Raw genomic sequence first — 15,459 nt, 5'->3', positions numbered from 1 at the left:
ATGGCTTTAGGCTGCAGTGCATAATTACCTTGTGAGTCCCACCCCTTTAGTAAAGACAATAAAAAATTGAACTGAATAAAAAGATCAATGTTTCTGGAACCGTATAATACTCAGGAGACCAATGGGAATAAGATATGAGCAAAAAATGTCCCCTTTTGACCTGGTAGCCGGTCATCTTTAATTAAAAAAATAAGTATATCCCTCAAGAAGTAGGAGTTATAGGAGTCTAAGGATGGACCATTTTTCCCCCAACTTTAATCCAGTTTACCATTTGGTCCAACCCTAGAGATACTTTTCTATCAGCATTAAGCAACTCAGTAGGGATGAATGGACCCATGGAAGTTGTGTTCTGGACGGTACCTGACCTCTTCTTTATTCCAAAGTTTGGTTTGGGTACCAGAACTGTACCCAAACTTGAACCTGAACCCCGTTGAAATGAATGGGGACACGAACTTTGGAGCTAGAAAATTTTCTCTCCATTTCTCCTCCCGGACTTCCGATGGAACTCCGAACATTGCAACAGACTTTGGGAAGAAGTCCGTGTCTGTCGTTTAGCACCGGACACTAACTGTCCAGTACGAACCCCCAACTTTTAAGTTTGTGTTCGCTCAGCTCTACAACTCAGCTACATTTCCACTTGTTACACCTTTATCCGTAGTATTTTACGTGCAGAAGTAAATCATCAGTCAAACTATAGACATAATACATAAACATTCGGCTTCAGATTGGCACGTGCGATTCTTTTGATTTCGGCCATTACAGAGTAATTGCTCTCTAGTGTTATGATAATTGAGGCACCTGTATAAATGTGAAGCTCTCTGTCTGTGTTTCTATACAGAAAAACACATATTACTGTCGCCTTTGTGCAGTGTGGATGGAGCAGACAGGTCTATAAATTGGAAGCATATTAAAATAGCTCCCGTTGATAAGACTCTTATCATCTTCTTTTATGGCGTATCAGCATTCGACAGACCTCTTTGCTTTTTTTCCTCTAAAGGTTAATGCATGGTAAGATGAAAATTGTGTTTACCTGGGATAATCTTACAACCTTTGAATATGTAACAATGCACAAGCCGAGCATGTATTCTTTATCTCGTAACAAGCTGGAGGAAACACGGAATTCACTGGAAACTGCTTTTGCGACAGTCTATTAAAATGATTTCTTGCTTATACAACATCTGTCATTTATGTTACTATGCAGCAGGTAGGAAGACACATAAAGAGGACCCGGGGATCTGGAAAGAAAGTTATTTGTAAATCAAGGCTGATATAAAAAATCAAAAAGATGAAACTTAGTCTTAAAAAAAGCAAATCACTCCCAATACACGTAAAGATTATCATAATTTACTGTTGATTGTAATGTGACAATAAGGAAAGATCGTATATATAAAATATCTAAGAATAAACTAAGGAAAGTGAGGAAGGGGAGGAGGGGGATGCAGCTGCAGCATCTCCTGAGACTGCATGCTGTGAGAGGGGAAAAGGTGCTCTTGTAAAATCTGTTGTTAAAGAGAATGTTGCAGTTTAATTTCCATTCTCATGAATACACAAAACTCAGAATTTGTTTATGTTAATACATTTTATTTAGATTTGAATGATGTACAATAACAAATTGTATTGTGGTACCGTGTTAGCCAGAAAAATCGATGTGAATACTTTTCTGCCCAATGATGACAGAAGTATTCTAGGAGTGATACCTTTATTGGCTAACCAGAAAATAATATGTCTGCAAGCTTTCAGAGCACAGAGGCTCCTTCTTCAGGCAAGAAGATTTAGATTTGAACTATGAGTTAACTTTCAATCTGCATCCGCCATTTTGCTAAATCACAGATAGATGGCAGTTGACTAATAATAACTCTCACGTCACCACTCTCCTGGTCCACCACCTCTGCAACCCGCCGTCTGGTCCTCAGCTCTTTTTCTTTCCATCTTCCTCAGTTGCACACATTTTCTTCATCCTTCTTCACTCTGAGATGGGAGTTCCGGCTTGACCAGCCCTTTGACGCCATTTTTCTCCATGCCGTTGCGTCATCAGCTATGTACATCCCCTGAGGCGCTCTCTATGACTTAGGTGTCACGTGTCATAATGTTGAGACATCATATGTTATGCAATGTGATGGCATAACATACTGTGACATCAGATGCCTGGTCAAGCTTCAAGTCCAAGCCCAGAGTGAAGATAGCCCAAGGAGATGTGCACAGTGAGGGAAGGTGAAAAGAAGAGGTTCAGAGGATCGTATGATGGGCTGCAGGGATGGAAGAACAGGTCAGTAGTGAGGCAAGTTTTTTATTCTTTAATTTTTAACATCCTGCATGTGCAGTGATATATAAAAGTTTGGACACCCCAGCATTTTAGGCAAAAAATATATATATATTTTCATATTGTACATTTTAAAAATTACAAAAAGGAGAGGTTTTCTTCTGATGACTCTTCCATGAAGGCCAAATTTGTGCACTTGTCTCTGAACAGTAGAAAAATGTACCACAACTCCAGAGTCTGCTAAATCTTTTTGAAGGTCTTTTGCATTCAATCAGTTTGCCTCTCTAGCAATCCTACAAGCAACTCTCACTGAAATTTTGCTTAATCTTCCAAACCTTATCTTGGTCTACACTGTTCCTGGTAACCGCCATTTCTTAACTACATTTCGAACTGAGAAAATGGCAACTCGAAAACGCTTTGCTATCTTCTTATAGCCATGTCCTGCTTTGTGGGCCTCCACTATTTTTATTTTCCGAGTGCTAGGCAGCTGCTTAGAGGAACCTATGGCTGCTTCTTTATAGTACAAGATTAGAGGAGGCTGGGTTTTATAAAGCTGGGAAATTTGAATCACATGGCCTTTCCTAATGATGGCAGTGAACAAGCCATAACCCTAACAGGCTAATTAAGGTCTGAAACCGTGGTCAAAGTTACCTGAGGACGCAAATTTCCAAGGGTGACCAAACTTTTGCATCGACCCATTTTCCTTTTTGAATATTTTTTAAATAACAATATATATATATATATATATATATATATATATATATATATATATATATATATATATTTCGAACAATATGAAGGAAAGGTGTCATCTTTAACTTGGGCCTTTTAGAGATCATTTCATCTTCAACTTGCTTAACTGTTCATGATAACAGTAATTTTGACCAGGGGTGGTGAAACTTTAACAAGTCACTATATTATGCTCTGGGGATGCTCTGAACCCCCAAGGCCACTATATGTGCATCCAGATCTGCTCTTCTGTGCTGGACTACTCATAAAAGTCATCATCTGGAGACTTGTTCTTCATAGCTGTTTGCTAGATCTGGTGGTAGTGCACCAAGCTGGCCGACAGCCACGAGCCACACACCACGGGCCTGCATGTCACATGTGGCTCCTGAGCCAGAGGTTGGGGACCCCTGCCTCAGTGCATAATAAGAAACATTTAATACACGGTAAATAACTTCGAAGCAAATCAAATTTCCTTACAAAATGTGGGCAATTGGGCAAATCCAAGTCTTGGCACATTTGATTATCTCTAGCAACAAAGTATACGTTAAACAACAAATACATTGGGGAAAATTTATGAAATAGACATTTCAAACTCACACATAGGGAGAGAATTATCAGTGTAGGGTGGGGTGGGGAAAAGCCTCCGTGAACCGACAAAGGACTAGTCTTCCAAGATGCATGGTCCCCGGACGGCATTATTTCTTCGATGCGCCTCTATGTTTCAGAGTAAATCCAATATTGAAAAAAACAAAGACAGAAACATAATAACTAAATAACCTGCGGTAAATAAATAAAGAGCATAGGGTACTTAGGTGACATTTTTTATTTAAAAAAATGCAAAATCCATCCCACCGCTTCACGGTGACCGTAGTTGGGAGAGTCCTAACTCTAATTATGTCTACATGTATGTGGATAAGGGCTGAGAAGGACTGGGCCCAACTAATGACAATCAGAATTTTTTTGTGTATATTATAGCATATTCGTCAGCTCCTAGAAGACCCCGTTTCTAGTTCTAAATTCCACAAAAAGTTTCAAATTTGAATGCAAATGTGACATGCAAATTTTGCAACTTCTTTGCACCAAAAAAAAACCCAATGGTTAATTGTTTTGTAAACCCTCCTTCCTTCCTATTCTTCTGCAGATTTAAAGCCACTGAAAGAAACCAGAGCAAGATACAAATGAACTGTATAAATCGACCAATCCCTTTAAGAGGTTAAGCTTAAGCCGAGGTTCAGCAGCAGCATTGCTAAAGAAAATGAAAGTGTGCGCGGAGTTTAGCTCATTATACAAATGTAATATATTTAATTTACTTTGCTTTGCTCACTGTTTGCACTGCAGCTGATGTTATACAACAGGCCGGCGTGATTTACTGCATTGCTATGTTCCGTGCCTGGCGTCTAATTCCTGCAAGCACTGAACCTTTCGTAATTAGCATATATTAGAAAAAATAAAACAGGTATTGTATGAAATGATTACCGCTGTTCACTCTCGCAGCGCCGCGCAATTTACATATTTTATTAAAAACCATAATTTCTTACAAAAGGTAATATTGTATTTTATGAAAACAGCCTCGGTGATCCTGCACACGGCGCTGCGCCGACAGCCGCGATAACAGGAAGCCGAAATAATGAGACAAGAGCCTCACTTTTTAATTGAGGAACAAATTATTTCATGGAGCCTCATTAGTTATTCCCATAGTTTCTAATGACAAGGTGCTAACTTTTGCACGTTAAACAGGTTAATTAATCAGGTAGTAATGAAGTTGGGTGATACCTGAGTGTTGGTGTGCCGAATATTCACGGATCTTAATAATGTGTTTAAATACCTGGAAAAGTTCAGGTTTTCTTATCGATGCATAAATCAAAGTTGCTATTTCACCTCCTGAGCGCATCTCTACTGATAATTATTTTAAAGGAATTGCTAATGATTGTATTCACAGCGTTCGGCTGTAAGGAAGCTGATACCCAATGTCTACATACAAGGGTGTCACATCTATAGGTGGGTGGGGAGGCGAGCGCATATATTTGTACAGAGGCAGAATCGTACCACATACTTGTAGATAATTGCATTTGTTTTTTGCATTGTATTAATTAACCGTGATTACATGGCTTACAGAGTAACCGTCATTTTAACTTTTTTTTCAGAAATCAGTAGGACGCCTGAAAATAATAAACTTTGTAATATATCTTATCAGACAAATCTGCTTCTTTCTCCTCCTGGATTCATCATTCATTCTCAAAGTGTTCAATTCACAGGTTAAATTTGTATTTAGAAAACACAGATTTCACTATTACTGAGATAGAAGATTACAGTTGGCGCTAATAAGGTTTTATGGAGAACTGCAACTGTCTTTTTTAGGCTCACTATGTGAGGTGGATCCTCCAAGCCCAAGGTCCAAGTTGGCACATGGGTGCCAGTGCAGCAGCTAGGTGGGGCACACAGGATATGGACAGCTGAGGGACAGGAAACCACAGGCAAGTAGGCGGAGCACAGGAAACTGTAGGCAGGTGGAGGACATTAGGAGACTCTGCAGGCATTTGGAGGACATCATGAAACCGCAGGTGGGTGGAGGGCATCAAGAAACCACAAGCAGGTGGAGGACATCAGAAAAATGCAGGCAGAAGGAGTGCTGGAAACCACAGGCAACTAGAGGACGTCAGGAAACATAAGGTGGGTGGAGGGCATCAAGAAACCACAGGCAGGCTGAGGATGTCAGGAAACCGGAGGCAGGAGGAGTTCTGGAAACCACAGGCAGGTAGAGGATGTCAGGAAACCGCTGGTGGGTGGAGGGCATCAAGAAACTGCAGGCAGGTGGAGGATATCAGGAAACCGCAGGCAGGATGAGCGCTGAAAACCACAGGCAGCTAGAGGATGTCAGGAAACCACAGGCAGGCTGAGGATGTCAGGAAACTGGAGGCAGGAGGAGTGCTGGAAACCACAGGCAGTTAGACGATGACAGGAAGCTGCAGGTGGGTGGAGGGTATCAAGAAACCGAAGGCAGGCTGAGAATGTCAGGAAACCGGAGGCAGAAGGAGTGCTGAAAACCACAGGCAGGTAGAGGATGTCAGGAAGCTGCAGGTGGGTGGAAAGCATCAAGAAACTGCAGGCAAGCAGAGGACATCAGTAAAACGCAGGCAGGAGGAGTGCTGGAAACCACAGGCAGCTAGAGGACTTCAGGAAAACACAGGTAAATGGAGGATATCAAGAAACCGCAGGCAGGTGAGGGATGTCAAGAAACCGCAGGCAGGAGGAGTGCTGGAAACTGCAGGCAGGCAGAGGACATCAGGAAACCCAGGCAGGTGGAGGACATAGGGAAACTGCCGGCACACAAGCGGAGTGCAGGAGAAAGTGTGTAGAAAGCCAAGGTGCAGCAACACAAAAGTCTTAACGCAATACCAAGACACAGGTGTTTGTCTTGGTAGGCCTTATATAGGTCCATGCTGTTGCTCACATGGGAGCATGCCGGGCTATCTGCAAAGCCTGATGTGGAGCATAGCAGAGTCTAGCAGACTCGAGGCAGGGAAGCAAGGCACGGATCAAGGACAGGTGCATAACATAGTTTAGGAGAACTTGCAGCAGAATGTCATAGAGTTTTGAAAGCACCAACTGAGATCTCCTACCTCAGTAATGGGAAAGTCTGTCTTCACTGAGTACAGATTTTGACCATGAATTGAGAATGAACGATTAATTCCAGGAGGAGATAGAAACAGATATTCAATATTACAAAATTGCTTCCTTTCATGTTTATTATTGATTATTGAAATAACAATTAGGCCACGTGCACACTTTCAGTATTTGCAGCAGATTTCATTGCACCCAAAAACTGCATTTTTATGTGTATTTTTTTCCCCATTTATTTGAATACGTGAAAAACGCTGCAAAAATGTTGAATCAATACACATATATACAAGGTAAATATGCAGCGTGCATTTACAGAAATGAACTAAACCTACAACATAATGCACAACTCAAAACAATATTAAACAAGTTTCTTTATTAACAATCATAAAATTCCATATAGCATATACAAAAGGGAAAACAAACAGGTGGAAAAAAGGTGCGGAATAACATAAAGACCAATGATGATAAATTATATAGCCAGTCCAAACAGTATTATATCCAATTACAACATTAGCAAATAGCAAATAGAACATGCCATGTTTCTCATGTGTATATTAAGGGACTAGTTAAATCAATAAATAAATATCTATATGTTGAGGTTAAGTGTCAAATTTCTTGTTCACATGTCACACAATATATATCTATCAATATACTGGTATAGTACGATTTATTCACATGACTACATAATGTCTAATTGAATATAATCATAGCATAATGAGATTATCCATGCACCAGAAAAATGCAATTGGCATATAGCATAGTATGAGTCAGTCATGTACTCCAGCAATTGTAGATACAAAGGCCCATAAAGCAAACTAAAAAGTAAAGGACTAAGTAGAGAAATAAGATACTTAACCATATAAGAGGTCCTGTGGCAGCCCGCACCCGCCCGACGCGCGTTTTGCCTGAGCTTTCCCTCGTCAAAGCGCGCGTGTCCAGCCTCCCGTGACGTCACGGCTTGTGATTGGTTAATGGCGGCCATGTTGCCGGGACTCGGACCAATCACAGCAAGCCGTGACGTAATTTCGTCACGGCTTGCTGTGATTGGTCCGCGTCCCGGCAACATGGCCGCCCTGACCAATCACAAGCCGGGACCTCACGTAACCAAGTAAAAGCGCGAATTTTAAACAAACAACGCTGCCGGTTCCCTCGCTGAGGTCCCGGCTGCGTCGGACAGGTGAGTATAGCGATATTTTTTATTTTAATTCTTTCTTTTACACATTAATATGGTTCCCAGGGCCTGAAGGAGAGTTTCCTCTCCTTCAGACCCTGGGAACCATCAGGAATACCGTCCGATACCTGAGTCCCATTGACTTGTATTGGTATCGGGTATCGGTATCGGATTGGATCCGATACTTTGCCGGTATCGGCCGATACTTTCCGATACCGATACTTTCAAGTATCGGACGGTATCGCTCAACACTATACACCACACGTAGCTGGCACACCTCTGAGCCACTGAGGAAGAGGACACTGCACGACATGGGAGAGGACGTAGGTAAGAGGAATCGTTTGTTTTAGAAAAATATGTTGGAGAAGAGCAGAGGACATTATTACTGGAAGGGACACAGGATAGGGGGCACTATTACTGGATAGGGGTGGGGAAAGTATATCAGGAAGGGGCGCAGGATGGTGGATATTATATCTGGATGGGGAAATTATACCAGGAAGCAGCCCAGATAGAGGACATTGTTATAGGAAGAAGACTAGGATGGGGGCATTATTAAATATAGAGGTAAGGATGGATGGCATTATTATAGGAAAGGGTCCAGGATGGGGACATCAGTAAATAATGAAGCCAGGATGGAGGACATTATTATAGAAAAAAGCCCAGGATAGGGTACACTTATTGGATAGGGCTCAGGATGAGGAAAATAATATCAGAAAGGGGCCCAGGATGGTGGATATTATACCTGGATGGGGACATTATTAAATATAGGGGTAAGGAAGGAGGGCATTATTATAGGAATGGGCCCAGAATTGGGAACATTAAAAAATAAAGGAGCCCTGCATGGGGCACATTATTACTGGAAGGGGCTCAGGATGGTGGATATTATACATGGATGGGGAAATTATACCAGGAAGGAGCCCAGGATAGAGGACATTGTTATAGGACGAAGACCAGGATGGGGACATCAGTAAATAATGAAGCCAGGATGGAGGACATTATTATAGGAAAAAGCCCAGGATGGGGGACACTATTATTGGATAGGGCTCAGGATGAGGAAAATAATATCAGGAAGGGGCCCAGTATGGTGGATATTATACCTGGATGGGGACATTATGTCAGGAAGGAGCCTAAGATAGGGGACATTATTATTGGATGAAGACCTGGATGGGGACATTATGAAATATAGGGGTAAGGAAGGAGGGCATTATTATAGGAATGGGCCCAGAATGGGGAACATTAAATAATAAAGGAGCCCTGGATGGGGCACATTATTACTGGAAGGGGCTCAGGATAGTGGATATTACACCAGGATGGGGCCCATAATTGGGGATATTAATACAGGAAAGGACCAGGATGGAGGATAATATTACTTGAAGAAGCCTTGGATGGGGGAAATTAATAGAGAAAAAAAGCCCTGGATGGGTGACATTATTGCATGGATTGGCGAAAATGTATGTCTTTATAGGATCAATAATGCTACAAGGGTCCATATATCTCACCAACATACAGTTCGTGGCTAGGTCCAATGTTTGCATTGGGTCCAAATGGACTCTAGTTGCACCATATACTCAAGGTAAATTGATTTTGTTGTCAAAAAGATTTTTTTTCCGAAAAGTTCAAGCTAATAAAAACAATAAAATATTCTTCCTTCCTGATCCCACATTCTGACACTTACATGGTCCCTGCTGGTCTCTACTTCCTGGTCCCATCTCCACACACAAGGAAGAGGCAGAATTACCTACTCAGCCAATCACAGGCAAAGGCGGGGCACCACTGAGACCAGTGATTGGTTGATCAGGCAAGTAGATCTGGGAGTAGAGACTGGCGGGAAGCAGAAAAGTCTTTGAACGGGAGCAGAGGTGGGTCATTGGGGTCAATTCTAAAGGGTCTAAACTCTTTTAAAAACATCGTTATCCCTTGGACAATTCCTGAAAAAATGAATCAAGGGAAGGCAACATTTTAAGAGAAATTTTGCAAATGTATGTAAAAAAAAAATATATAGTTCCGAGTATACAATCAGCTGTCACTCATCTCATTATTCATCTGTCTATAATAGGCGCCTGTTCACAATCATCACAGTAACACGAGATTGAAAAGTCTAAACCCTGATACATTGTAACGTGTTTCTAGTTTGTATTTTCCTTCTGCAGCTCAATCGGTCTTCGAGATAAAAAAAAAAAGCCTGTTTTATACTAAATTATAGAAAGAGAAAGGAAGAGGCCTTAATGGTTCGTTTTTGCCAAAACAGGTTATGGTTTAGTAGAGCAAGGAGCAAAAACATTTGTTGAATATCACCATGGGACATCCGTGCTAGGTAAATTCCTCGCAGAATGAATTCCCCGAGGCCTCCAGCTCTCGGTGTTAAGGTTACACTTGCTTGAATCTGTCATGTCAAGCTACAACTCTCTAAGTATAATTGTTCTTTTCTCCTTTCCTTAAGTCCTGAGTCTCTTGGAAATCAGACAGTATGAAAATAATGCAGTGTTCACAGTTTTTAGAATACACTTGTGAAGAGGTGCGCTCCTCGTATTCGACGTGTATTGTATATTTAAACGCTGGCTGGAAATTGGGTTTTTACTGTCGGATCCAACCTAGAAAATGTAACAAAGGTGGAAAAAATGACTCATTTACGCAAATATCGTCATAATCTCGTATTCTAAGTACGATGGAATTGGTCCAGCTTAGACAACCCCTCCCCTTATAATACATCCATACTTCCTCCCATGATCATTGGGATCCACCACAAGGATCCCTTGCAAATAGATGAGATCTGTAGTTGAGATGACGAGTGTTTATTTATGTATTTATTTATTTGCAAAATTAAAGGGCTTCTTTAACTTTGGAGACAATCATTTTTTTTAACTTAAATGCATTTATTTGGGGCTAAAAATAATTTTTGATATTGGTTTTCAAAAAATGTATTGCATCGTTTGGCTTTTACAGGCTCTTTGTATTCAACATTGATGTGGTCTTTGGTCATACATCAGCTTAGAGGGACTCAGAAAAAAACAGATAAAAGAGATATAAACTTTCCGTCTGATCGTCATAGCGAGATTACTGATGGATTCTCAGTTAACACATTCTGCAACCCACAATACACAATGCAATATAGAGGCTATAAGAGGCAAGCAGTGCACTTTCTTTTAATTAAAACATAATTATAATTACTTTAGTTCAAAATAATGGAAATTCCTCAAAAGCAGACAACCTCTCCGATGGGTTATAGTGGTCTAAACTCTGTATAATACTTGAAGGGTTATCCTCATCTTTTGACGTTATCACCTATTCTTAGTATAGTAGGAGGGGAGGTTATAACTTTCTGATTGGTGGGATCCCAACCACTGATCCCAAGAATGGGGCTCATTATAAGAGCTTGAGCATTTGCTGTGGGGCCCTATGATTTCCGTACATGTTCCTACTTACCGTAAATTTTACAAATTGGTACCATGTACCTTTCGTATCACTAATAGCGATGAGCCGAAATTCCAATTTGTAAATCGCTCAAAATTGCCCAGAAAAATTAATTTGAAAGTCTATTATTATGATCTTAATATTCCAAAACACAGGGGCGGACCCATTATTGGTGCAACCTGTGCAGTGACATAGGGGCCCATAGGTGAGCGGTCCACTACCACATACAAAACAGGTGCAGTCATACATTTTGATGAGCTATTGAACTGCAAAGGACCAATATACCATCCTTGTACAGAGGCCGTCTTCTGTTTATGTCTGTGTAAGGCAGCCAGGGTGTTAGTCGGGGCAACTGGCTGTATGGTTCCCACACCCTGGAGCCCCACAGATGAAATGTAATGTCTCTTTTGCTGTGTGCACAGTGTACACTGCAAAACACTTACGGTCACTGCCAGGTTCTTCTCAGGTGATGTCACGCCGGCTTCACAAAATGATTCAGAGTCACAAGTCTTTTCAAACAACTCAACTTTACTGGACAGCAGTACTTTCTTCAGATTGGCAGCACAATTCACACAGAGCCACATATCCTGCACTTTCCCTGCCTTCCGGGCAGACTTTATTCTTTCTGTAATTTCTCTCTCTTTCTTCCCAGCATTTGCTGCCATAACTCTGGTCAAACTCTGTCTTGTCTGTGCCTTTGTTTTACCTGCCATCCGTGCAGCCTCTTTGGAAAGTCTGTGTCCCATCTGTGCCTTCCACATCACCAGCTCCCTGTCAGCCGCTTGTCCGGCTCCAGTGGGGAGAGGTGCTGGAACACTATCTCAGCTGCTCCCTCCCCAGTCATAGACTCCAGATCATGCTTGAGGATGATCCTGTCGAGCTGGTGTCCATCGGCACTGTTCTCCAACTGGGGCCCCTTACTGCAACAACAGCTTTATCCCCAAGGCCTGTAATACTCTGCTCCACTACTGCTCACACGACCTGCCCCGGCTTCTGCCTCAAATCAGAAGGTATCCAGATTATACTTCCCTGCTCTATGCTGTCCCTCCCATTTACTTAACCCTTGTGCTGCCTATCTCCTACTCTATTCTATGCTGTCCTCTATCACTAATGTGCCCCCCTCTATTCTACCCCACTGTTGTCCTATACTACTCAAGATCCTATTTTAGCCCTAATCCTGCAAACAGTACATAATATCACAGTATATAAACATTACATATCACATCAATAACAATGAGGTGCTGCATGTACCTGTGCGAACAGTGCCCAGTAGAGAGAAGACACGTGAGGGTCCCCACCACCTCCTTACAATTTTCTAGTGCTAGAACATAAATATATGTAAAAAATATATATATACCAAACCCTTCTACAAATCTGGTCCATCTTAGGCATCTCCTGCACTGACTAGGTCATGATGATATAATGTGGCATGGATTGTTTGATGCCATGAAAAGTCAAAGATGCCAAGTTCCAGAAGACGCCGAAGACGGTCTAGTGAAGACCACACAGGGGACGATCTGAAGGAGAAGACTTTCCCAGAACCCGGAACTGGTGAAACAGGTTGAATATAACTTTTTTTTTCATTTTTTTTAACACCATCCCAACTCTTTAGAATTTATAATGCTGGCCGCCATTTTTGCTGGATCATAAAGGGCCAGGAAAGATCGATTAACACACAAAAAAAGAGGATTCTGGCCACTGTGATTTTTTTTTGGCTTAATTCTCCTCTAAGCGATTTGCTCATCTCTAATCACTAGTCCTAATATTCTCTATTAAAATACAAAAGCCTGCGAACCTCTCCGATGCATCTGTTTCAGGTTAAACCGCCGTTAACTACAATGTCTGTGCAAATCTGTATAAAAACACGCCATGAGCCGGACTGGAAATATGTCATCACTTAGGATAAACTAGAAACAATTATTTCTAACGAGACAGAAGACATCATAGGAGCTGTATGATAAGGAGGGGCTGAGGTATCTCTACTCCCTGGGCACAGAAAGGACTTAAAAGGTTTATATAAACAATGTAACAAGATCGGCTTTACTAATTTCATTTTACAATTATCCCAGGAGGCAGCAGTCACAGATCTATCTGCAGTTTTAGGTACTGGTCAACCACAAAGCCTTTGAGGACCCAATTTAAAGCAAGCAGAGCACTCTGATGTTGTAACATAATAACAGTATTAGAACTTTTTGATCTATAGAGAGACAGCATTGTGCTCCCTCCAAAGTACCAGGAGATTTGGGGGTGATTTCAGCAAAATAATGCAAAGATCAACGTAATGTTTTCTTTTTACTGTAAATGCGAGAGGAACCGGTGAAATAACGTCTCTTCAGATAAGAGGGGGAAATGTCATTTCAGAGATTTCAGATCTGTGGATTCGATTTTTTATTTTTTCTTCTTCTTGGATTATCATATTATTTTCCACATAATGGAATTAGTGAAATTGACTCTGTGACTTGACTTTCAAAATGGGAATACATTTCATCTAATGAAAACCAACGTTTTTATGTTATCTTTTAAGGTGCGCACCTATAATGACCAGGTGGAAGTCAACAACCGGAACATCGTTCCCCTTTACAATTTTTTACCAATTTTGTTAAAAACTTTAATTTCTTAGAATAAAATTTCTAAACTTTATCATAACAGGCTAGCACAACTATTAACAGACTACAACTCACATCACAACCACTGGGTGGAAAATACATAGACACATGTAGCATAAACATCTCCTGGCAGAGTAGCGCAAAACCGTATTTGTTTTTTTTTTTAATGAGTATTTTTTTAAAGCTGGTTTTCCTTTGCCACTCATGTTCAGATATATTGATCCAAGTGGTAATACCAGGTGGCCACATGTAGACATGTAGTGGCATAAATATCTCCCGACAGAGTATCATGAAATCATGATTTTTTAAATTTATTTTTCTTTGACTTAAAAGCTGGTTTTACTTTGCCACTCATCTTGAGACATGTTGATTCAAAAAGAAATACAAGTAATAAAACATCTGTAGATATCATAGAGGCAAATCATGAGATTTTAAAAGAGAGGAGCCCCAATTCCGAATTACTCCAAAGTGTCACAGGAGTTATTTTTCAACATGACAGTCTACGTATTGCTCTTCCTACTATGACCAACCTGCGTGGCCTAAATGTGCTCCCACAGTTGCAGCGTCTCCGGATTTGTCTCCCATCTAGCAAACTGGGACGTCACTGGCCGACAATTGCAAAAGGAGCTGCCAGCAGCGGATCTTGATGATTTGCCCAAGTGCATTCAGCACGGCACAACTTTTTTGGATTTTCTTTAATGAAGTGATTGATACCAGTCGAAGCTCTAAGTGGGGGAATTTTTGCATGTGGGACTCATACTCCATACTGAATAAATTATTTTCAATTTTTCCATCATTTGCAGATCAGTAACATTTCTATCCATCCTGTGAATTTCATAATTCCACGACTTTTCCTTCATGGTGCTACAATTTTAATGTTGAGGAGTGTAAATTTAGCTTTAATAGTAACAAAAATGTTGATTTCAACAAAAAAAAGTAAGAGTTCAAGGTCTATTAAAGTAAAAGATGCCATTGCTTAGCTTCTTCTCTATTCATTTTCTAGTATTCTTTCTCCAGCAGTTCCATAGTGAATAAATGGAGCAGAGATGCTTCTGCTTAGCTTCATCTCTATTCATTTTCTATTCTTCTTTCTCCAGCAGTTCCATAGTGAATAAATGGAGTAGAGATGCTCCTGCTCAGCTTCCTGTCTATTCATCGTCTATGAGACTTCTGGACTCTGCTTCCCTCCAGCAGTTCTATAGTGAATGCATGTAGCAGAGGCTGAGCAAGAGTATCTCTGCTTCATTTATCCACTATGGAACTGCTGGAGAAAGAAGAATAGAAATAGAAGAGAGAGGAGGCTGAACAGAGACATTTCCGCTCCATTCATGATGGCGCTGCAGAACACAGTTCACAGAGTCCCAGCGATCTGTGTCAAACCACCAGCAATCAGTTATTTATCCCCTATCCTGGGGAACAGGGATAGCTTACTATATTGGGAATAACCTTATAATTTAAAGGATACGTTCTATCCCTCCTGACATGTATGCTTGAAAAATACTTATATTCCCTCTGAAAACCCAATTCTAGAACACTGTAAGTTTCCTATGTTATTCATCCTGGAAATCATGAATCAAGAGAAAACTGGTTGCTACCCTTTCACTTAGCAAAAAAAATCCTTTATCAAAGTTTGTAGGGAGATACTCCATAGGAATGGTGGT

This window comes from Ranitomeya variabilis, chromosome 7 (genome assembly GCF_051348905.1).
Source record: "Ranitomeya variabilis isolate aRanVar5 chromosome 7, aRanVar5.hap1, whole genome shotgun sequence".
Lineage (NCBI taxonomy): Eukaryota > Metazoa > Chordata > Amphibia > Anura > Dendrobatidae > Ranitomeya > Ranitomeya variabilis.
Note: the sequence above shows the minus strand (reverse complement) of the source record.